The following is a 24,912-nucleotide window of genomic DNA, read 5'->3' as shown; positions in this document are numbered from 1 at the left end:
CATGAATCGAATGGTTATTAAATTCATCTGCAAATGTAGAAAACAATGCGTTTAATTCAGTATTTATAGCAATGAATGAATGAATGAATGTGTGTTGTTTAGTGGCGCAAGGGGCAGGTATGGCCAAAGAGCGTCAAGACAGGGTTGGTGACTTCGCGGTGGAATGATGAGTTCTGTGAAGAAGATGTGACTTGGCTGTAAAGGGGCCTAAAAATAGTCATTGTAAAGTGTGTAAAATCTACGTGCTATAGGACTATGGCGATATCTAATGACGAGTAATATGAGCCTTACACTGAATTGCGGAAGAATGATATGATATGCAGAAAATGTAAGATGCAAAAATTAGCGACAGCACAACTGTCTCACCACAGCCCTTGAAACACAAGGGCCTATACAGTACAGCTATCCCAGCGGCATCCTCTAAAGAGAGGTAGCGCTACGAATGAATGGGACTAATAACATGCAAGACCACATCTCTGAGGAAACCTAGGACTGTGTCTGTATTAAACAGCGGTTCTAGACCGAGAATCATTGCAGGATGAAGTGGAATGTGCTGCCGGTATGCTAAGGAAAAATGTCTCTCTCTCAGATTCGGCTTCCCGACACCCCAGTAGGACGTGGAGTACGGTCAGCCTCTCCCCGCATCTACCGCAGGTTGGAGGCTCACTTCCGGTGAGTAGAAAATTATGGGTGCCAAATGTGTGTCCTATTCTGAGACGACAGAATAGGACATCTGTTCGGTGCGATATTGTAGTAGAGGTCCAGAATCCTAACTGTGGCTTTATCAGGTGGAGCTTATTATCTGTTTCCGCGTCCCTCGTGCGTTGCCAGTGGTCTCGCAGCCTCCTTCGCAAGAAAGGCCTCAAATGTGTGACAGGCACCTCAGCGGTAGGGTTAACAGCTTGCGATGTGATTGACTTGGCCATCTCGTCCGCCAGAACGTTACCCTCGATGCTTCTATGGCCAGGCATCCAGCATATAGTGATATGCTGCTTATATGTATGCTTTACACAAGACGGAGTAGAGTTCATTGTTCCTTAAGTACTGTTTTTTTGTGTGTTTAGAGTAACATCAAGGCCTTCACGACGCTTAGGGAGTCTGTATATAAAGCTGATTTTTGAAGTTTTGATTTTCTTATATACTTCACAGCAGACAGTATTGCGTAGGCCTCAGCCGTAAAAATACTTGTGTCCCGGATTCTAAGAAGGATGGGCCGACAGCAGCATAGGACACCCCAGCATTTGACTTCGAAGTGTCTGTGTAGAACTCTGCGCAGGAGTGCTTGTGCTGGAGTTCAAGGAAATGCGTTCGGATTTCGATCTCTGGTGCGTGGTTTGTTACTTCTAAAAAGGAAATGTTACATTCTACGACCTGCCACTCCCAAGGTGGTAACAACTTGGTTTGATGCATTAGGCGAAGCTTGAGGTGTGGGACGTGCATTTCATCGCCAAGCTCCCTCACACGAAGCGAGAAAGGCTGTCTTACAGAGGGACGATTATGGAAAAGTGTAGTACACGTCATATCGTCAACGGTGCTCAAACATGGATGTTGATGATTGGAGTGTATTTTCAGGAAATATGTAAGGCTGATGTAAGTTCTCTGTAGATGGAGTGACCATTCATTTGAATCCGCGTACAAGCTTTCAATCGGGCTTGTTCTGAAAGCGCCAGTGGCTAAGCGGATACCTAGATGGTGAACAGGATCTAGCATCTTTAGCGCGCTCGGGCTGGCAGAGTTATATACTGCAGCGCCATAATCTAATCGACACCGAATTAGGCTTTTGTATAGATTCATTAAACACTTCCTGTCACTACCCCATGTAGGCTGGGATAGAAGTTTGATTAAGTTCATTGTTTTTAGACATTTTTCTTTCAAATATTTAATGTGTGGAATGAAAGTGAGTCTATAGTCAAGAATAATACCTAGGAATTTGTGGTCTTTGTTGGTAGGTATTTGTTGTCCACACAGTTCTATGCAAGGATCCGGGACCAGGCCTCTTTTTCTTGTAAAAATAACGCAAGAACTTTTGTTAGGATTGATTTTAAATCCATTTGTCTCTGCCCATTTTGATACTTTGTTCAAGGCATGCTGTACCTGTCTCTCGCACACTGCGAAGTTACAGGATTTGAAAGCTATTTGAATGTCATCTACATAGACAGAATAAAAAATGGCCGGTGGTAATGAAGCACGCAGCGTGCTCATCTTCACGATAAAGAGCGTGCAGCTGAGCACGCCTCCCTGGCGTACACCAGTTTCTTGTGTAAAAGGACGTGACAGTACTTTGCCGACTTTTACCCGGAAGGTACGATTGGACAAATAGCTTTCTAATAGGTTTAGCATATTACCATGAATTCCCATTCCTGACAAGTCTCTCAAGATTCCGTAGCGCCATGTTGTGTCGTACGCCTTCTCCATATCGACGAATATGGTTAGGAAAAACTTTGTGAACAAATGCGTCACGGATGTTTGCTTCAATACGTACAAGATGATCAGTTGTTCTCAGTCCAAGGAAATGAATTAGTCCCCGATTAATCATATTTTTTTCAAATAAATTACAAAGGCAACTTATGAGGGCTATTAACTTGCCACTGAGGAAGGGTCTTTGCCTTGTTTCAGAACAGGGACCACAATGGCTTCTTTCCATGTGGTTGGAAGGTATTCTGCAGCCCAAGTAGTGTTGAAAAGTGCAAGTAGTGTAACTTGGGTGTCATTGGGTAAGTTTTTGATCATTTCATACATGATTCTGTCAGATCCCGGTGCAGAGATCTTGCATGCGTTCAAATCAACTTTCAACTCGGCAATACTTAAAGGACGGTTGTTTGTTCATTCTGTCGACATTATCTGATGACTGGCTTACATTCTTCTGTTTGTTTGTATTTGAGAAAGGATTGTGAATAATTTGTTGAACTTGACACGCTCTCAAAGTGTTTCCCGAGTGAGTCTGCCTGGTCTTGCAGGGTATCGCATTGTGTGTTTACCAAAGGGAGTGAATATGTTTGTCACCCTCTTATCCTATTAGCCTTGTTTCAGACTGGCTTTATCTGTATACGAGTTGATACTCGATAAAAACTTTTGCCAACTCTCTTTTCTGGCTTGTCGGCGGGTTCTTCCCCTTGGGACTTTACTTTCTTAAGGTTGATAAGATTCTCTGCAGAGGGAGGCGCGCGTAGCAACCCCCACGCTTTGTTCTGTTTCCTGCGAGCGACCTACATTCGTCGTTCCACCACGGGACACGCCGTTTGCATGCCAAGCCTTTTACTTCTGATATGCATTTAGATGCGGCATCTGTTATGAAGGCTGTAAAATACTCAACAGCAGCATCAATTCCTAACGAAGACATGTCAGCCCATGAGATAGTCGTAAGAGTTCGAAATTTCCCCCAATAGGCTGTATCTATCTTCCACCTAGGAGCCTGTGGATGATATTCGTTTTCTTTAGATGCTCTTAGCAGTAGGGGGAAGTGGTCGCCCGCGTAAGGATTGCTGGTAACTTCCCATTCAAGTTCAGGCAGTATAAACGGAGAAACTATGCTGAGGTGAATTGACGAAAATGTTCTGTTTGCAATACAGTAATACGTGGGTTCCTTCTTATTCAGAAGGCAGGCATCAGAAAAGCAAAGGAACTGTTCAACAAGACGACCTCGCGCATCTATACGAGAGTCGCCCCACAGGCAGCTGTGCGCATTGAAATCGCCAAGAACAACATAAGGTTCTAGGAATTGATCTATAAAGGACTGAAATTCATGTTTATTTAATTTGTAATATGGAGGTATGTAAAGCGAGCAAATAGTGATCAGTTTGTTTAGAAGAACAACTCGAACCGCCATTGCTTCAAGGGCCGTTCGTATCTGTAAAAGTTGACACGCAATGCTTTTATGGATAAAAATGGCAACACCGCCCGATGGTGCGAGAGCATCCTCGTGATCTTTGCGAAACGTTATATACTGTCGGAAAAAGTTTTTGTGTATTGATTTTAGGTGTGTTTCTTGTAAACACAGCACTTTTAGATTGTGTTTGCGGATAAGTTCTTGCACATCATCAAGGTTTTTAAGAAGACCTCTGACATACCATTGAAGGATTTGCGTATCCATATGTAAAGTAATTTGGTGCTGTGTGTACGGAAACGGAAGTGACGACTTATATTACAGAGCTCTTTTGAGGCCCTGTAACGGGGGTTTTGCTTTTTCTGGAGCGTTCGAGGGAGCCTCGCTGCTCCTGAGGCGCTTGGTGCGCCTTGAGGATAGGTGTTGCGTCCATTGGCTCTTGTGAGGCGCCGGACACGCGCTCTTGCGAGCGCGAAGTTACCAGAGAGAATACTTCCCTCGAAGGGCAAGAGCCCTGCGCCTACCAGCCCGGAGGTCGATGGGGCTCCCTGAAGGATTTGGTTGCGCCGGCTGTTGCCAGCGCTGGAAGGGGCCGGGGAGGTTGAGACAGCCTTGGCTGCGCCCACCTTCCGGGTCGATGGTCCCTTCTGCTGGGTTGACGGAGCAGCGCTAGCTGCAACCGCCACGGGGGCATATGGCGTAACTGCCGACTCACTGCTTCTGGGTTGGACAGCCACCGGAGGCCGTTGTGACGCTGCCCCTTGACGCGCCACATCGGCAAAGCTGCTCTTAGACAGGTATGACACCCGCCTACGTGCCTCCTTGAAAGATATGTTTTCTTTGACTTTGATTGTCACAATTTCTTTTCCTCTTTTCCAAGACGGGCTGGACCGCGAGTATGTGGCATGCTCGCCATCACAGTTGGCACAATGTGGAGGGTTTTGGCATGTTTCAGAGGAATGTTCATTGTTACAGCACTTGACACATGTCAGCCGGCCTCGACAGTTTGGTGAACTGCGGCTGAACCTTTGGCACCTAAAGCATCTAAGGGGATTGGGCACGTATGGCCTAACACGAAGTTTGATATAACCGGCCTCGATGGACTCGGGAAGGTCACTTGAGCCGAAGACGAGTATCAGGTGCTTCGTCTTGATCTCTTTACCATCTCGCCTCATCTTAATTCGTTTAACATTTATGACCCTCTGTTCACTGAAACCCTCCAAGAGTTCAGCTTCTGTGAGCTCTAGCAAGTCATCGTCCGAGACAACGCCGCGGGTGGTGTTCATAGGACGGTGTGCGGTAACTGTTACTTGGGTCTCCCCAAATGACATAATTTTCGGCAGTTTCTCATACTGCTTCTGATCTTGGAGCTCCAAAAGGAGATCACCGCTTGACATATCCTGTACCAAAAACTTCAGTCAAAGACTTGGAAACAAGGAATGGTGAAATGGCTCGCACTAGTTTGTCTGGTTTTTATAAGTGAATGACGTGGAATCGAGGGAAGTTGTGGACATGTCGTCCGAAAAACTGAAAGACATCTTCGGTGCGCCCTCGTATCTGAGGTTGATCAGGTAGTTCAGGAAAAGAATTTTCGATAAGTATAGTTGGGTGTTCGGCCGCGATGCCAACCACGCACCATGGAGCCCAACAGGGGGATGTGACAGAAGTTCCTGTAAGAGAAACCCTGCCAACGCCAGCCGTATTTCGCTGCTATAACCAAATACAGCATAACCAAGGCTGGCTAGCCACGCATGGTTAAACCTTGCCGCCGGGAAACTAGGAAGTGAGGAGAAGTGAGGAGAAGACAGGAAAGATGGAAAAGTGGGAGAGAAAGACGAAGATTGGAGAGGAGGACAGGAAAAGGCGACTGCCGATTTCCTCCAGGGTGGTCAGTCTGGAGGTGCCGTCTGTGTGAAGCAGTGGCCAAAAGAGGTGTGTTGGCTCCGCCGGGGGGGGGGGGGGGGGGCTTAAAGGTCCGAACACCCGGCCTCGACTCAACCCTCGTAATCCCCCTTTCTCCAAACACGGCTAAGCCGCGCACGGCTACAAGCGAGAGGGTCCAACCCTCGTGTGCTCGGGTACGTGGTGTCGCAACGCACCAAACGCCTGCTGAAGCAGACGCCCATGCGAAGTCAGTATCTATAGCCTCATAGTTACCTTTGTCATATAAACAAATTGTCTTCTCGTGCATGTCGCGTGGTGGGGGAGCGAAAGTGAAGGCAGCATGAATAACTTTGTGATCACTAATCTCACGAAGATATATAAGGGATGTTAAGCTTTCAGGATGACTGGTTAGTATACGATCTAAAATATTGGCAGATGTCCCCGACACACGGGTTGGCTCCAGTACTAGCTGTGTTAAATTTTAATTTAAACACACTTCTATAAAGTCGCTCGCTTCAGTTTGATTTGTTAGTAAAGCAGTGCCATTGTGCCAGTTAATGTAGGGAAAATTTAAGTCTCCAAAAAGCAGAATAATAGCATTGGGATGCTGTGAACTAATTTCATCTAATATGTTGTTTAAGAGACTAGAAAAGTCCGGTTGATGGTGAGGGGGTCGATAACAGACACCTAGCAGTACTGTTTGTGGGGAACATGACATTTTAACCACAGTGTTTCCAAGTGGCTGTCAATGTTAACTCGTGTGCACGGCAATTGTTGATTCACGGCAATTAGAACACCTCCGCCACGTGCGTCTCTCCGATCGCATCGATAAACGTCGAAGTTGGAAAGATCGGCCAGGACTTCTCCGTCAATGATTTCTTTTGTAAGCCACGTTTCTGTTAGTATCAGTAAGTTACTGGCAGATGATGACATAAGATTTGATACGTGTTCACGCTTTGGCAGAAAGCTGCATATTTCGTGAAAATTACTGAAGAAGACAGGTTATTACGTGGGATGGGCGGGTGAGTTCTTATATTCGTGGGATAATGTGATTGCTATGCTATTTCTTTGACGGTCTGTGATGTTTCGTCAAATATCTACCTATGTGCAATGTTTTGTAACGCAATGAAAAGCGAGCAGATTTTGCTTTCGCAAAACAACAAGGTGCCTGCGGGCGTTCTGTACAGCCTTAGAAAAATTTTCGCCGACACTGTGTTCAGTGCCTTTGAACTTTTTATAGGACAGTCTCTTTTCTCTTAAAGTACGTAAATTTAACAATTATAGGGCGATGGCGCCGAGTGGTATGCCTGCCGAGACGATGTGCTCGTTCAATTTCTTTTGTATCTATGTTAATGTTAAGGGGCTGAGAGCGCAGCTGGGTTACGGCTTTTTCAGACTGGACGAATGTTTCCGAGGGATTAGTATCAGGAACACCATAAAAGATAGGTTATTGCTACGTGATCGGTTTTCAGCGTCATCCATACGCCGTTCCAAGCAAGTGGCCAGGTCAGTAATTTTAGTAGTTTCTGCTTTTACGGCTTCGATTTCATTTCGCAACGGGATGACGCTTTGGTAAAGTTTTTCGACTACTGTCACTCGGGCATTCAAATCGGGCACCATCTTATTCGTTGCCAGTAGTTGGTTCTCAATACCTTTCATTTCTGTGATTACTTCTTTTTGGCCGGCTGATAGTTTTTGCAGCTCTTTTAGTACAATGTCAGCACTATCGAGGCCCGGGTTAGACTCGATGTCTCCTGACAAGAGAAGCAAGGACCGAATGGCACAAAAACTCTCGACAGCAATAGCGACACAGCACCGGGGGCTCGGAAGCTGCACCCGAAGATAATTGCTACATTCTTTGCAAAAAGAGAATACTTGTTACCAACCTGCGTGGCGAAGAGCAACGGGTTAGTTGTCTGCATTGTGGTACAGCCACCGAGCCCACAGAGCGATATCGTCAATCGCGGCAGCTTTATACTTGGTGGGAGCCCTAGTCTCAGTGCCGATGGGAGCTTCCACAGGAAATCCAGCATCCAGATGTTTCATGGTAGCGCTGACACAGATGAGGTTGCACAGTCGATTCCTATGGCGTAGGCGCCAGATGGCGTACAAGGTGAGCACGTGCCGGTTTCATTGATGAGGGGCAGCAGCGCACATTCCGCTGGCGTGTTGATAGCCGGAGTTATCGGTGATGACAGCTGCTCGTGACCGGAAAGCTGCACTTTCTGATTATGAGGCACGCCTTAGTAGAGGACTGCGGAAATTTCGACCACCTGGTGATTTTAACGTGCTCCTAAACCTAAGTACACGAGTGTTTTCGCATTTCGCCCCCATCGAAATGTGGCCGCCGTGGCCAGGATTCGATCCCGCGACTTGGTGCTCAGCAGTCGAACACCAAAGTCAAGAGGGTTGAGGTCGGGTGAACTTGCAGGCCACAGGGCAGGCCCGTTTCTCCCTATCCATTTCTCTGAGAAGGTAACATCAAGCCATGATCGTGCTTGACTGCGGCTGTGGGCTGGGGCTCCGTCGTACTGATACCACATTGCGTCAAGCTGGGCTATAGTGGCATATTGCAGCAGAAGTCTTCAACCTGCTCTTTGAGGATCTCCCATTTGCCGGTCAGAGTGTTGCTCGAAGACACTGGGCCAATGACTGTGCTACCATATATTCCGCACCAAACGTTAAAAGACCACTGATGTTGGTGGAGGGACATTCCTAGCCAGTGGAGGTTTTGCTCACTCCAGTAGTGTGCGTTGTGGATATTTACTTGGCAGTTTCGGGAAAAGTTCGCCTCGTCACTCCAGAAACCTTGGTGAGAAAGTCAGAATTCTGCTCCTCCTGAATCAAAATCCAATTCGCAAAGTCGAGTCTCTTTTGGAGATCCCTTGACTCTAGTCATTGATGCAACTGCAGGTGATGAGGGTGCAGTCCAGCTGTTTTCAATATCCTCCAGGCACTTGAGTTGGATCCACCGAGCTGTGTGCTCACGCTGCGCGTGCTAGCGTGTGGATTAGCCGCCATGAAAGACAGAAAGTTGGAGCGAACCTCATTATTTACGAGTCAAGCTTTCGGCCTCTTTCTTGTGAAGCTGCCTGCTTGCTTCAGCGACTCGCAGCTGTTAAATATTTTCATCGAGCTCGGTCGCGTACCAGGGTGCCAGGTTCGAACTATTCTTGCAGCTTGCCGTCCCTGTCCGCATGCAGCTCCTCAGACAAGGATCATGTCTGTTTTTTCGTCATTGGAAAAAGGCATCCCGAAATTGCTCGCGCTTTAACAGCCGATGCACGCTAGTTTGTTTGTCGCCGTCTGGAACTACCAACTACCACTACCACCACGTCCGTCAGTCGCTTTAAGCAGCGCAAGCGATAACGGTTGCTACCTAAATCAAACAGCCAATGCTTGCGTCATTGCCCAGTCGTTTTTTAAGCAGCAGCGCACCTATGGCTGTTTGTGCGCAGAACACTTGGAAGCAGTGCAATCACGAAGCACAAGCGGGCATGTCACGTTGTGTTCTTTTGTATTTCGCGGGCATCCGCAGTAAACTGTGAAACACTGATACTTAATAGATAGAAAGACAGAAACTGTTTATTCGGACATTTTGCAAACCGCTTTGCAACTTTCTAATTTGAAATTTTTCCTAGCTCCGTTGCTTCAAAAGGTAGCTAATTACTCTTGACTAATTATCCAAATAAACAAAGTACAGAAATAGCGTGACACACTGCATATAAAAGTGAGCAGCATGCATTTGGTCGCGTAGTCTTAGAGCGCATCGGCATTTTTTTAAAACTCTGGCTAAAGTTAGCTAAAACACCCTGTATAATGCGTCAGACAAGGCAAATAAACATGTTGTGCAATCACAGATTCATATATCACAGAACAACTGGCGTGGTTGCTCAGTGGCTATGGTGTTGGGCTGCTGAGCACGATGTCGCGGGATTGAATCCCGGCCACGGCGGCCGCATTTCGATGGGGCGAAATGCGAAAACACCCGTGTACTTAGATTGAGGTTCACGTTAAAGAACCCCAGGGGGTCGAAATTTCCGGAGTACTTCACTACGGCGTGCCTTATAATCAAAGTGGTTTTGGCACGTAAAACTCCATGATTGTAGATCACAGAATCCTAAGGCCCGCCCACCCTCCCTCCACTCCCCCGATGCATCGCGCGCGATGGAAGGCGGCGCGCTTCCTCCCCGCTTTTCTCCGTTGCGCACACAAGACTTACCCACCATCGTGGGCTCACCCCCCCCTCCCCCCTGCACTTTCACTCGCACATACAGCATGTGAAGCACGCTGCCGAGGTTACCGCCCTTGGACTTCATACGGAACATGACGGCGACTACAGGTGTGCGCCTTGAATGCCCATATAATTGCTATCACAATAGTATAATGAGAGTATCCGGCAACTGAAGAGTTCTGTGGCCCGTCACTTTTCGCAAAAGAAGTAACAAAATAAAACTTTCACCATGCGAGAACTCGCTGCGCCGCAACAATGTCTTTATTTGTGTGTGGAGCGGTGCATCGAAATGAAGAAACGCAAAGGAAAGCATGTTGGGCACAATCGAATGCCTACTTCGGGCACCTAATGCAGCTGCCCAAAGATTATCGAAGAAAACCTGAGACGCTTGGTCCACAGCGATCCATACTCATACTGCTCGTTATCCTGCACTGGCGAGATAAAGACTTTCTGTAGACGTTGCGATAACATCGAAATTATGGTGATGCCCTCAAGCATACGCGTTGCAATCTGTCGAGTCCCCACAATGGTGGCGGCGAGCGACCATTGCTTCTTTTTGTCGCATGCTAGCCAGAAAGCGACCAAAACTCCCTGAGGCTAAAATCCACTCGGGCAGAGAGAAACGAACGTGTTCCAAAGTGCGCCGCGTGGTTGTCAGGGCAACAGGAGAAAAACGCATGCGCCCTGGCTGGCTCTGGCAGCCCGCAGGTAGCGAGAACAAGACAACTGAAGAGGCTCAATGTGTCGTCGCCAATGAAAGTCAAAGTAGAAAAAATAAGAACACAGATACCTTTAGTGGCTTTAGCCTTTTGACATGGATGCTTGACATGGATGTTGATATTGTTTTCTGTGACATGATGGCACAAATGTACCATCACAACGCTTCGTCTCATCGGAGCTCCCTGTGTGCTTTGTCAACTTGTCTGATAATGTGTTGCTTTGGCTTGTCTCATTGTATGGTCCGATGTACGACTTTAGAAAAGTCAATGCAGCTTGGACATCAAACGTTTATAAGAACATTTAACTCACAAAGTTCCGGAATTGAAAATGTAAAGCACGATTTTGGAAATGAATATATGTCAATGCACCTTTCACATCAAACGTTTACGCGATCTTTATACCCATAAAGTTTCGGAATTGAAATACACGCGGTCCGTGGATATCACAGCCTCTGCGAGATGCCGTGACGAGCCCGCTCGCCATCAAAGCGTCCTTAAAACTTTGTGCTCGGATGGGGATCTTGGCGTTATGTGACTCCAGGTGCATGGGAGTTGCCACGAAATCCAACCCGAGTTCACAATCTTCGCGCCGAAATGTCTTATTGAGCGTGAAAAATACCTTCTAGACAAAATTCAGAATGATTTCCGGCGCCGGGGGTTCTTTGGTCGGTGGTGTAGCACAGCACCAAAAAATTTCGGGGGGGGGGGGCTGAAGCCCCATAATCCCCCCCCCCCTGAGTACGCCCCTGCCTACCACGGCTAGAAGACATTTTCGCACGACTAAACGGCGGCAAATTATTCACCCCTCCCACTCCCCCCGACTTGACACAAGCCTGCAATCGACTACCGCTGGATGACAAAGCTAAAGAATTAACAGTGCTAAACACACGCAAGGGCCTATTCTGCTTCAACAGATTCCCCCTTAGAGTAAGTTCAGCGCCAGCCATCTTTCAAAGACGCATGGACTTGCTCTTCAGTGGTCTTCCAGGTGTTCAAGTTTACCTCGATGGCATAATCGTAGCGCAGAAGAAAAACGACATCACATTGTTGCGACAAGTACTCCAACGATAACGAAAGAATATATGTAGGTAGAACCGCAACAAATGTAAATTTCGCGAAAGGGAAGTCACCTTTCTGGGTCACTGCGTAGATGCTTCTGGCCTCAAGCCCAAGGATGACAATATAGCGGCTGTCACAAGGGCGCCTACGCCTACCTCGGTGACCGAACTGAAGGCATTTCTGGGATTAATTAATTATATATGCCAAATTCTTGCCTAATTTGTCTACACACTTGGCTCCATTGTAAGATCTTCTAAAGAAGGGAGGCACATGGAAGTGGCAGAACAATAGACAGCCTTCAAGCACGTAGGAGAATCCATCCAGACTTCAAGGTTTCTAGCCCACATCGACACGAAAAAACTATTGCGGTTGGATTGCGATGCGTCGGCAGTAGGGGTGTGTGCAGTTATCTCCCATCGAATGAATGGAATCGACTACCCGATAGGGTTCCGTTCCAGAACATTTAACCAAGCAGAACGAAACTACTCGCAGCTGGAAAAGGAAACTTTGGCACTGGTTTCTGGGTGACCCGGTTTAAAGAGTTTGCACGGAAACAAGTTGTCTTGGTGACTGATCATAACCCACTCACAGGTGTCTCACTCCGAACAAAGCCATTCCGCCCATGGCAGCAGCCAGGATATAAAGATGGGCCCTCATGCTGGACAATTATGAGCGTACCTCAAATTACCGAAAGGGTGTGGACAACACGAATGCTGATGCAGTGAGTCGGCTGCCACTTCCGACCAGCGAAGACGCCAAGTACCGTGAAGAAACGCCCGCGTATGTACTGTACACTGAATCTTTAGCAAACAAAGCCATAACAGCACAAGAACTAGTACAGCTGACGGACTCAAATGCTATATTGCAGCAAGTCAGACAGTGGATTGTTAAAGGTTGGCCGAACGTCTTAGCGGAGTATCAAGAGTGGTACCGACCCTACTTTAACAAAGGACGGGAACTGACGCTTACGCAAGAGTTCATTTCCTGGGGACACCCGTATTGTCATCCCCGCAGCTGCCATCAGACCAGTCTTGAATGTGGTACACGAAAGTCACTCAGGGATGGCTGCTATGAAGAAGACAGCCAGACCGCTATTTTGGTTCCCAATTATGGACGCTGAAATCGAACGCCTGGTACGCGCATGTTCAATCTGTATGGAAGCCGCGTCAATGCCTACACGGCATACGCCCGTACCACGGCCAGTCACCAATGAAAGGTGGAACCGCCTGCATCTAGATTTAGCCGGACCACTGGAGGGGCACATGATATTAGTCGTGGTAGATGTAGCAACTAAGTTAATCGAAGCGCTCCCTATGAAGACAGTCATGTCATAAACCCCCATGGACGCTCTACGAGTCATCTCTGCTAGGTTCGGTCTTCCCAAAACCATAGTAACCAACATTGGGCCACAGTTTACAAGTGTTTTTTTCGGGGACTTCGTGCGTCAGAATCACATACATCATCTCACCACGGCTGCATACCATCCACGGTCCAATGTCATGGCAGAAAGGGTAAAAAAAAATTATGGGGTTTTACGTGCCAAAACCACTTTCTGATTATGAGGCACGCCGTAGTGGGGGACTCAGGAAATTTTGACCACCTGGGGTTCTTTAATGTGCACCTAAATCTAAGTACACTGGTGTTTTCGCATTTCACCCCCATCGAAATGCGGCAGCCGTGGCCGGGATTCAATGCCGCGAACTCGTGCTCAGCAGCCTAACACCATAGCCACTGAGCAACCACGGTGGGTGGCAGAAAGGGTGGTTCGCACAGTCATAGAAGGACTCAAGAAAACAGCCCGGGCGAAACTAGACACGGCTGGCCAGATTCCTGTGCGCTTACCGTCGCACCCAAGGAAAAGAAGGACAGTCTCCTGCAGAGTTGCTACTTAAGTACCAAATGAGGACGAAGATCGACTGCATCACACCAAACATGCAAGCAACGGATACAAAGGCGCAGAATACGAGTCCACAAAATGGCAGTAGGGTCAAAGAGTGTGGGCACGAAGTTGGACGAGATCGAGATGGATACCTGCTACAGTGAGGTACCCCAATGAGTAACAATGTTCATAGTAGGCACACAGCAGGGGATTCAATGAAGACATTGGGACCAAGTACGACGACGAGAAGCTCCGGAAGAAACAGCGAGTGGCCAACGAACGGAAGAAAATCAAGGCCCGAGAGACAACGTTGTGCCGGAGCCGTCTGGTGGGGTTGCACAAAGATCTGAGCCGCCAGATCCGGACCCGGATGCTATGCCGGTGGTCAAAGCTTCAAACCCAGAGACATCACTCCGAAAATCAACTCGACAACGCAGAGCTCCAATGTGCCTCAATCTATAGGGGGAGATGATGATGTGTCTATGGCTGGCAACTCGGGACATCATCCGGGACTCTAGGCACGTGACGTGTACGTCATGGACTTCCTATAAATAGCCGCGTGGAGAGAATGATGGTTCCATCTCTCTACGTGCATCATGCGACCGTCTTGTGTTCCAGAGCGCGACATCTCAGTTGCGCGCCCAAGCGATCCGTCCAGTGGTCCGATTCGCGCTGTATTCCATCATGATGCCCCCTATGGCAAGCCCATCTGCAGTTTATAAGAACAAACACGTATGCTGGTCGTGGCTTCATAGGAAACATTTTGCTTTATTGAACACGTAACGTTTCGGGCGGCCACTCACAGCGGAGATGTGACCAGCCACAGCGCGCCGATGAACAGACCGGTAGATGGGACTGTCGTTACGCTTTTAAATACACCTACGGCTGGCCTAAGGTATATTGTCCTCAAGGCAAGTGAATCTTCACGGAACCAATGTTCTGCGGTGTCGAAGAGACAGCGCGTATGCGTGCAGCTAGCGCGTTGACCGTGCCTACGTACGTGCCATCAGCCGTTTAACGTGCGCGCAGGCATAGTACTTTCTGTCCGTAGTTTTGTCGGCCCTTGTTCACTCTTGCACCGCATCCGCTAACCTTCACTTCCCTGCGCCCCTCAAGCACACAGATGATATTGCTGCAGTTACAACACGTCCCTTCATTACTCAGAGCAGCCTCTTCTTTCCCATCTTTCCACATGGTTGTTTTCATCATCATCAGCAGCAGCCCTTTCTTTTTTGTTCTCTCAAGGACGAAGGCCTCGCCCCGAGATCTTCAGTTATCCCTGTCCGGCGCCAATTGATTCCAACACCTGCAAATTTCCTAATTTCAACAGCCCACTTACTTTTCTGCCGTCCTTGACTGCGCTTCCCTGTTCTTGTCCGCCCATTCTGTAACTCTAATGATACACCGGTTACCCATCCTATGCATTACACGGCCTGCCCAGCTCCATTTTCCCCCTTTTAATGTCATTTAGAATATCAGCCGACCCCATTTGCTCTCTGAACCGCACCACTTTCTTCCTGTCTCTTGACATTACGCCTAACACGTTTTGTTCCATCGCTCTTTGCGCTGTCCTTAATTTGTTCTCGAGCACCGGTAGAATTCAGTGATTGTACACATTTCTTTTCAGTGATAGTTGTAACCTTCTAGTCCAGAGTTGACAATGCCTACCGTGTGCACTTCTACCCATTTTTATTTTTCTGTAAATTTCCTTCTCATGATCAGGCTCCCTTGTGAGTAATTCACCTAAATAATCATACTTCTTCACAGGCTCTAGATGCTGACTGACAATCCTGAACTCTTGTTCCCTTGCCAGGCTATTGATCATTGTCTTTTGCATAGGAATCTTCAACCCTACTCTTACTTTTTCTCTGCTAGGGTCCTCAATCATTTGTTGTAATTCATCCCCAGTGTTGCTGAGCAGGACAATTTCGTCTGCAAACCGAAGGTTGCCGATGTATTCGCCGTAGATCCTCACTCCTAAGCCTTCCCAGTTTAATACCTGGAATACTTCTTCCAAGCACGCAGTGAATAGCATTGGAGAGATAGTGTCTCCTTGTCTGACCCCTCTCTGTATAGGTGTCTTCCTACCTGTGGATAATTAAGGTAGCCGTGGAATCTCTGTGGATACTTTCGACGATATTTACGTAAGCGTTCTTTACTCCTTGATTACGTAATGTTTCTATGACTGCAGGTATCTCTACTGGCTCAAATGCCTTTTCGCAATCTATGAAAGTCATATAGAGAGGCTGATTGAACTCTGCAGATTTTTGGATTACCTTATTATAATCAATTGAGGAGTATCCCTTTCTGAGGCCAGACTGTTCCCTTGGTCCAGTGTTGCCCTACGCCGGGATGATGCTGCTGACTGTGTACAAGAACAGGCTTGTGCAGCCGAGCTCAAGCAGCAACTGCGTACCAAGAATCTGGCAGCCTACCAAGCAGTCTTTTAATGACCAGTCGGGATTAATCCAGTGATAAACACCGGGGCTGCACGTTTCAGCTTCGCTGGTTAACCATCGGTACGGAGTGCTTGGTCAGTGATTTTCTTTCTTGGAATGACAATTGATCAAATTTTTTTTTCAAATCAAAAATTTTATTCATCTTCATTTGGTACATAGGTTTTCCTTTCCTGTCCAACCTAAGCACAGCGTGCTTGTTGGTTGTTCAGGCAGCACAGTGAATCATCGAACGTGTACCACAAAACAATGAAGTAAGGCATACTAGTACAGACTAACCATATTATACAAAACTATAGAGACATAATGACTACAACTCGAGCCAAAATTAAAACTAAGTAAAGAATAAATAAAGGACATTATAATAGCTTGACAATGAGCCATACGACAACTCACAGAATATCCAAGGAGCAAATCTAGGAAAGCAACCTTCCATATGCAAGAGGCTATCAGTGATTTATCTGCAATGACGAGCACCATTTCCTTATTGATTTAGTCATTTTTCGTTTAGTTTTTAAATTTCCAAGCGCTTCTCCAAGTTCATTAAATATCTGTGGCACGTAATATCCCCTTACTTTCTTCCCGTAATGTGTAAAGCATCGTGGCTTAATGTATGTTTCTGTCTTTCTTAGGGCAACGTTTTTCTTGACAGGTACTTTGAAATCCTTTGCATAGTAATTACGTGTGACCACAGTGTAATAAAATAGTTCACGCATTTCCAGTATGCCAAGCCTATTGCATTGTTCCTTCTTGTCAGCTTGCTGCAGCATAGTTCCATAGGTTACGCTGTTTACTATTCTTTTAATTATGCGGTTTATGGCTCCCATTTTGTGATCAGAACAAGTTCCATACAGTGTAATACCGTAGGTTATAATAGATTCAGCCAGCGCCATGTATATGGTGCGCCTCAAGTGCATCGAAGTTTTACCTCTTAGGTTGTACATCACCGCAGACACAGCTCTGAGCCTGTTACATATATACTGCACATGATCATTCCATGTTATATTGCCATCAAATATTATTCCGAGATACTTGATTGCATGTTCAAATGGCATAGCATTACATGTGCACGGAGTGCAATGAGAGTTATGTAAAAAGAGAGACTCCCTTAGGAGCATTCGTTTGTGTGGGTTTCTAAAACAGATAAGCTTTGTTTTTTGCCGATTTAAATATATTGAATTTTGCGTCAGCCAGTCTATTACCCTGCACACATCCTGTTCAAACATTTTGCACCCAAGATCTAGATCAGGGAGTTCTAGTGCTAATGCTGTGTCATCTGCATATTGGAAGATTCTTGATCTCAAATTCAAAAAACCCAGTTCCGAGACGTAGATATTAAATAGTAATGGGGCCAGAGTACTTCCTTGCGGAACACCGAATTTTATAGACTTAAATTCACTGTATTTGTTTTCAATTCTTACACACTGTGATCTGTCGGTGAAATATCCCTCAAAAAATTGATGAAATCGGCCCCTGAAACCTAGGTTGTCCAGCTTTTGCAACAATAAGGCGTGATCAATAGTATCAAATGCCTTTGATAGGTCTAAAAATAATGCTAGCATAAGACGATTGTGTTCTATCGCAGTGTTAACGTAATCCGAGAATTCTTCTAAGAGCGTGGTTGTGTTCCGGTCCTTTGTGAACCCATATTGCGCCGGGTTGTTTAATGAATATTTATTGCAGAAAGACTGCATAACGGAAGCCACGTGCTTTTCCAAAATATGAGCCAGGGCAGGTATAATAGAAATTGGTCTATAGTTTGCGCAGTCACTTTTCTTTCCACTTTTGTACACAGGTCTCACTATCGAAATTTTCAATTCTTTGGGCATCATTCCGGTTTCTAATATTCCGTTTAATATTTTGAGAATCACATCTTTCAGTTTGTTAAAGTTGTAGTACAGATCTCTTACGCGGATCTTATCAAAACCTGGTGGTTTGAACATCTTCATTTTACCTATTATATTCCATAGCTCAGTCTCTGTTATCTCAGGAAGGTACGCTGTATGTGTGCATGAAAGTATTGGCTGATATTCGAGACGATTCGTACCATGAGCAATGCGCAGCTTATCTGTTGCGTGAATGAAAGTCTCGTTGAACAGTTCGCACAATGACTGTGTTTCTTCTTTTGGAAAGTTTTTGTCGATGACCTCTTCAATCGTTGCCTGTTTGACGCGACCCATTAAACTGTTTGCCAATTTCCATGTTTTTCTTCCATCATTCCTGTTTAGCGCAAACTGCTGGGATAAGTATCTTCTTTTCGCCTGTCGCGTTTTGGCTGTTACAAGATTTCGCAATGTGCGAAATTCCTGCCTAAGTGCTACATTTTCAGGGTCCCTTCTACAGTTCCGCCAAGCTTTATCTTTTAAGTAACACAATTCCATAATATCCTGCGTTATCCAATTGTTCTCCGGTTTTCTTTGCTTTATTTTTATACCTTTGGAGGACGTCTCGTATATGAGGTGGAACTTATCGAGAAATATAGTATAGAGCCTCATGTGATCCAGAGGTAATATAGCATTCCAGTTTGTGTTCTGAATAGCTTTGTCTATACTCCTGTTGTCTAAAATGTTCCTGATTCTAGGTCTGATGTTCGCATTGTCTTCATGGTTACAAGTTTCTTTCATGGTTACAAGTGCCACGAAGTAGTGGTCTGCAAGCTTCAATTTAATGACTCCTGATGATCAATGTTTGTTTGCTATGCGGACAATTATGTGGTCGATGCATGATGTAGTTATCTTGGAACCTAAAAATTCCTCTCTTGTACAGGTATTAATAAGGTTAACTAAGCCAAATTCAGCCAGTAGGTCTAAGTAGTCTCTAACTACCCTCCTTGAATTTAGCATTATATCTATATTTAGGTCTCCCGCTAAAATAAACTGCTTCTCATTCATATATTTTTTTAGGAGTGAGGTTAGTTCTTCAAGGAATACAGGAATGTTCGTGCAAGGTGGTCTGTATATTGCACATACAATGTAAGTTGTATCCTTCTTGCTAAGAGAGACAACCACCATTTCTGCGTTTTCTACGGATACGTGAATTTCATATGACAACCAGGTATCGCTCACAAACACGACCACCCCGCCTCCTTTTCTGTTTTCTCGACACCAAGCGTACCGAGAGTACCCAGCAAGGCTGTAAAAGCTTAGTCGAGTTGCATCGAGATTAACCTCTGTCAAGACAATTACATCTTCTCTTGTCTGCCGAGTGTTTACATAAGCACATAACTGGTCCCAGTTTTTCTTTATGCTTCGTATGTTTACATGTAATAAACTTAGCTCCTGCTTTAACCGTTCTTCCTTAATGAACTGATTTACATGAGAATCCCACTCAGAAAAAGAAGTGAACTCTGCCATTAGTTTATTTTTTCCAAACCGTTTTCTGTTGTAATGATCATGGCAGGACTTCCTTCGTTGCGCCTAGCGAAAATTCTGCCATTGCGCATCCAGACAAATTTACAGCCCTGTTGTCTGCCCCTCTGTCTGCTCAGCCAAAACAACTTCTTTTGCGCTCGTGTCAAGTTTTCGTTTATGTATATGCCATCAGATCGGAGGGCGTATTTCTTCGAAATCCGCAGGTCACGATCAGCCAATTCCTTAAATCTGACAATGACTGGGGATATCTTATCTTTCTTCTCTTTTAGCCTGTGAATGGCCTTCAGTGAGTGACGTTCGACTGTCTGTATTTCCAGCTTGGCGCTAAGCCCTGCTAGAACCTTATACAGATCTTCGCCCTGTTTATACGGGACGCCATGTATCTCGATGTTTTTTCGCCTCGAGTACTGCTCAGCACTCTCGACGTTTTCCTTCAGGCTTGCAATTTCATTGTCTTTTTCTGCCATCTTTCGCGTCAGTTCTGCTGACGTTATCTTTAATTCTGCAATGTCCTTTTCTTGCCTTACGGTGGTGGCCATAATTTCGTCATACTTATGTGACAACAGTTCCATAGATTTTTCTATTCCTTCTGTTGTCGTGCACTGTCTGTCTACCTTTTTTTCCATCTCTTCTAGTCGGCCCAAGACTGCCGCCATCTTCTGGCTAATGTCCTCAATCAGTTTTGCAACATGACTCATATGATTTTTCTTTCCTCCCTTCCCTTCCCCTCTGCGTTCCGTGTCACTGGTTTCTGACGTTTCTTCCCCTGATTCCTGCTTTCTACAACTGTCACACATCCAGCCGTCGATTTCGCGTGGTCCCATGTTTTTGAAAGCCTTTTTAGTCATTCCCGAACATTTGCCCGCGTGGTATACTTTCTTGCATTTGGAACAAGATATACTCTCTTGATCTTTTTCCAACTTTGAACACTTTGTACAATCTCGCGGCGACATGGTTCGAGACAGGAGTGCAGTCCAGTGGAGCAAAAAGAAAAACGACCGCTCCCACCAAGTAGGCGCCTCTTACCTAGAAGTAAGCAGCAAAGATCAGCACGTTGGTCGACGCTCCACCGGACTGCACTCCAGCATCATTTGGTCCTTCGTTTTATAGGTGTTGGCACCGTCCAGGCTCCTGACGTCACCGCTGCCGTCAGTCATCAGCGACGCTGTTATCGCTGACCGCCCACACTCGTGGCTTAGTTGCTGCGCCGTACGGTTTCCGTTACTCGCTCCTTGATCAGCCGGCCAGCAAGCTAGCAGGCCGCAAGGTGAACAGGTGGGCAGTTGGCGATCGGCGAAACAGGCCCTAGAAGTAAGCAGCAAAGATCAGCACGTTGGTCGACGCTCCACCGGACTGCCAAACCGGATTGCTCCACCGGACTGCTTGTGATGTTGGAGACCACGACCTATATTACACTTACTATGCCATTTCTTTTTAATTAGAAGCCACAAGGAGTGAACAGAGGTTTCTAAATACGTATGATGTATGGCTCATAATTGTTGTGCTACATATTAATGGCGTTTATTTGTTTTGTTGCAGATGAAGGAAGAGGTTGTTGATGTAGCCACCATGGGTAAGCCACATTTCATGATTCAAGATGTTTTAGTTCTACTAGAAGAAAAATAGAAAGTATCTTCACACGTTTTTTATTTCTCGTATTAGTAGTATGTGGCTGAATCTGTCTTGTGGGCTTCTGTGATTTCTGCTTGTGCTCAAGGGTATCAATATTATGTGAATGCGTATGTTAGAACACTGCAAGGGAGTGGGCTGGCTCGAAAGCCCGGAGACAGCCTCGCCCATGGGCTGGGCTCGGGCTGGTCAAGTAATTCTTGACTCAGGTTCCCGCCTATAATGTTCGGGCTTGGGTTGAGCCTGGGCCTCAATCGGGTACTCTTTGGTCCACCAAACATACCTATCGCAATTAAAAAAAAAAGAAAATTGACGACTCCAAAAACTGCAGCCCTATGCAAATCTATGGTCAGAGGTGTCTGTCGGTTTGTTTAAAGTCCAGGCACGTAGGCCACGACACAGTAGCGATATGCTGCGCAGATTAGTGTGCATTAGCAGCGCTCTTTAGTCACTGAAAAACCGCTACAAGTGATGATAAGCGTCCATTATACGCGCCACTGCTTGTTGCAATTGCCATTATTGACATACTTTAAGCACTTTTTGTCTATCTCCTTATGTCATGTCATCCAAGTTGTCTATTACTTGAGTCATGTATGCCATTCGGAATGGGGTCTTGGAACACTAGAGGAGACATGTTGGTAGAACGAATGAAATAGATTTCATACGCTCTACAAATGCCAGCATAGTGGACGATGTAGAAATGTTCAGTAGGGTAAAGGGCAGTGACCATTGGATTGGGAGCTCCAAACTTTTGCTCATTTGAAGCGTAAGAGTAAAACTAGTCAAGATGAAAAAGGCCAACCTATATTCAGTAACGGTAAAAGCAGACGAATTGAGACTGGTGATATCAAACAAATATGCATCTTTAGAACAGGAGGGTGAAGCTAATGAATGAAACCGTAACTAGGCTGATTTCAGATGCAGTAATTGAAGTGGCAGGTAAGGGAACAAGAAAGCCAGTAAGTTCGGTCTGCGAAGCAAGGAAGAACTTTATAAAGAAATGACAAAGCATGAAAGTGGTTAACTCAGGAGATCAGGTGAAATTCGATGAACTCTCAAATTGATAACAAAAAGAGTGATGTTCGAAATAATAATGTGAGAAAGATTGAGGGAGCAGTGAAATGTGGCCGCAGCATTAAATCGATGAGAAGGAAACTTGGCATAGGACAAGTTAACAAATATGCATTGGAAAGTGTGCAGAATAATCTCATCAGAAATTCTGATGATATGGTAAAACCAAAAGAAATATTGTTTAGTGACATGACAGTACTTAGAGCAGCCGAGCCGCCTTCACAAGTAGTGGTGAACAGGATACAGATGCTCCTTTTGTAAACAGCAATGAAATTAGAAGGGCGTTGCGACATAGGATCCGGGGAAAAGCAGCAGAAGATGGAATAAGTCAGATTAGTCAAACATGGAGGAGATATCATGCTTGAAAAACTTGCTACCCATTTTCGCAATGCCTCGCGACTTCAAGTGTACTGAGAGCTGGGATAATGCCAGCAATACAGTCGATACCACGTATAAGAATACCGGTTTTAAGAATATATCGGTTATAACTATGAAAAGCTACTGCACCGTCAACTTTTGTGTGTTTTCCATGGTGAAATAACCCGCTTACTACAATGCAACGGTGCCGCATTATAGGTTATAATAATAAAGTCTAGGCTGGGTGTCCGAGCCGAAAGGTAGTGAAATGCGAAATCCTTGAAAAGTAAAAAAAAGAAAATGTGAAATTCGAGCCGCTGCATGATGGGCCGCTGCTCTAACAGCTGCCGCGTGCTCATTCTCCAGCAATCTCCGCGCGGCTCTCTCCCGTCGCCGTTCGACCCCTCCGAACAAGAATGAGCTGGGCCCTTAGGGCTACGCCGCCCCGCCCTCTGAAACACGAATGGACCGCGCCAACTGCGCCGCTCGCAGATTGCTCGCATCCAGGTAGCCACAAAAATCCAGTAGGGGTACCGAATTGATCCAAACATCCAGCAAAAAGGGGGATGTCCTATGGACATCCTTTAAATGCACATATACATCTAAGGGACGTAGGGCTAGGTGTCTGAGCCTTTCGGCTCGGACACCCAGCCTAGACTTTATTATTACAACCGATAATGCGGTACCGTTGCATTGTAGTAAGCGGGTTATCTCACCATGGACACCAAAGTTTTGGATGTCCAACGAACATTCATTTAGCTTGTTCATGAGGTGTACAGCGGGCAATGTTTTGGATGTCCATAGAACGTCTCTAAAGAACATTACTTCCGACATACATTGCGCAAAGTTTTAGATGTTCATGGAACGTCCATAAAGTTTGTACTTTAGACGTGCATTGTAGGCCCTTCAATGCTTCTGCATTGTCTACGCGCCCTTCTATGATTTTGACCTGGGTGATGCTATGCAGTTGGAACCTGAAGTTTTGGTGCGACGATCGCGCGGTATCATCAGTAGAGTGCAGTAGAATGCGGTTGAGTGACGAGCGGCTGGGGCGGCGCAACTTTGCAGTGAAGAGCGCGACGGCAAAAAATACTGTGGTGGCGCTGCGATCGCAGTGGATTGGGCCGCATCAATGTCGCGCCGATGGAAACTGCTGGCGATTCTGTTCGGCGGGTTCGTCCAGACCGCTCAAATGGCGTTTATAATTGTATGCGCCATGCCAGGCACGTATACAGGGGGGGGGGGGGCGGAGGAGGGCAGGGGGGCCCGGCCCTCCTCCCTGCCCACACCGCCACACCTGACACACATTTATAAACCACCGCCAAATCAATGTTGAGACTTCACAGCTATTTGGCTGTCAACATTTCGCTGCCTTTTTCACTCATTTTGGATGGCGGTAGTTATTGGCATCTCCTGGGGTGGGAAGGCCAGTTTTCTCATAGATTCGGTGCCCGAACTATTAACTCGATTTGCATTCAGTCGTCACCACCAATTCAAAGGTCTCGCACATTGCTGTTGCTTCGTTAGTTCAACCTTCTTCGTTTAGACTGATCCAGGGACCAGGAAAGGGATTCGGTTCGGGGTCACCTGGTCTGTATGCTCGTAGAACGAGTTGCGGCCAGATAAAACGCCAGCTGCGTTTAACTTGTCCGTTTGCTTCATTATCTCCTCGAGTGACGGCTTGCCGCGACGGTAGCAGATCCTCGGAACCATATACCCGTGATATGGCTTAGATAAGGTAGAAAATAAAATAATGCGAAGCAGCGTCCATCATCAAACCCTGAAATAAGCCTCAAGAGAAAGATTAACTCCGACGCGGCCTGTTCAAATACATGTAAAACGCCAAAACGCTTTTTTGAGATAGCCCCTGGACCGATTATTATGAAATTCATTGGAGTTGAGAGAGAAAGTTAAATTCTAGTGACTGTTGGAAGCGGAATTTCGATTTATGGCCTGAATCTTGTCAAAAAGATTTTCGAAAATTCGGAAGTTCGAAAAAAAATAGGTGCCCAAAGTTTATAAATTAATAGCTCTGCATGAAAAACAGATACCGCGGTTCTGTAAAGGGCATCCGTTCGATCATTCAAAGCGGACAAATACGATGCGTCAGTTTATATCTTACGTGAATTTGTTGCGTTGTGTACAAAGGTTCAGCAAAAGTTGTATTTGCATACTACTAAATTTTTTTAGAGTCATGTGTAACATATAAATGTTGTCCCCTTTAGATGTAACGTCAAGTGCAATTTCCAATATTGTGATACTGTTTTTTTCTTTGTGAGTTAGAGAGTTGTACACTTGATAGTTTCGTTTTCTCAAACGTTTTGATTTTATGCCAATTTTTTGATAAAGAATTGACTACATAAAAAATTTGAAATAAACAATCACTAGATTTTAAGTTTCTCTTTCAAATGCAACAAACCTCGTGAAATT

At 45.9% G+C, this 24,912-nt stretch overlaps 1 long non-coding RNA gene across 2 annotated transcripts in view; it reads left to right on the top strand.

The window, feature by feature from the left end:
• Positions 1-24,912, top strand: part of LOC135913291 (uncharacterized) — a 107,555-nt gene that overhangs the window by 5,178 nt on the left and 77,465 nt on the right. Inside the window, exons 2-3 of one of the 2 annotated variants that reach the window (XR_010567953.1) lie at positions 590-672; positions 20,965-20,998. This is a non-coding gene — a long non-coding RNA (uncharacterized lncRNA). Of the gene's footprint in view, positions 1-589; positions 673-2,644; positions 2,715-20,964; positions 20,999-24,912 lie in introns of those variants that run through there. The other variant, XR_010567954.1, reaches the window with a different exon arrangement.

This window comes from Dermacentor albipictus, chromosome 6 (assembly GCF_038994185.2).
Source record: "Dermacentor albipictus isolate Rhodes 1998 colony chromosome 6, USDA_Dalb.pri_finalv2, whole genome shotgun sequence".
NCBI classification, from domain to species: Eukaryota; Metazoa; Arthropoda; class Arachnida; order Ixodida; family Ixodidae; genus Dermacentor; species Dermacentor albipictus.
Note: the sequence above shows the minus strand (reverse complement) of the source record. Positions and strands in the feature narration are given on the sequence as shown.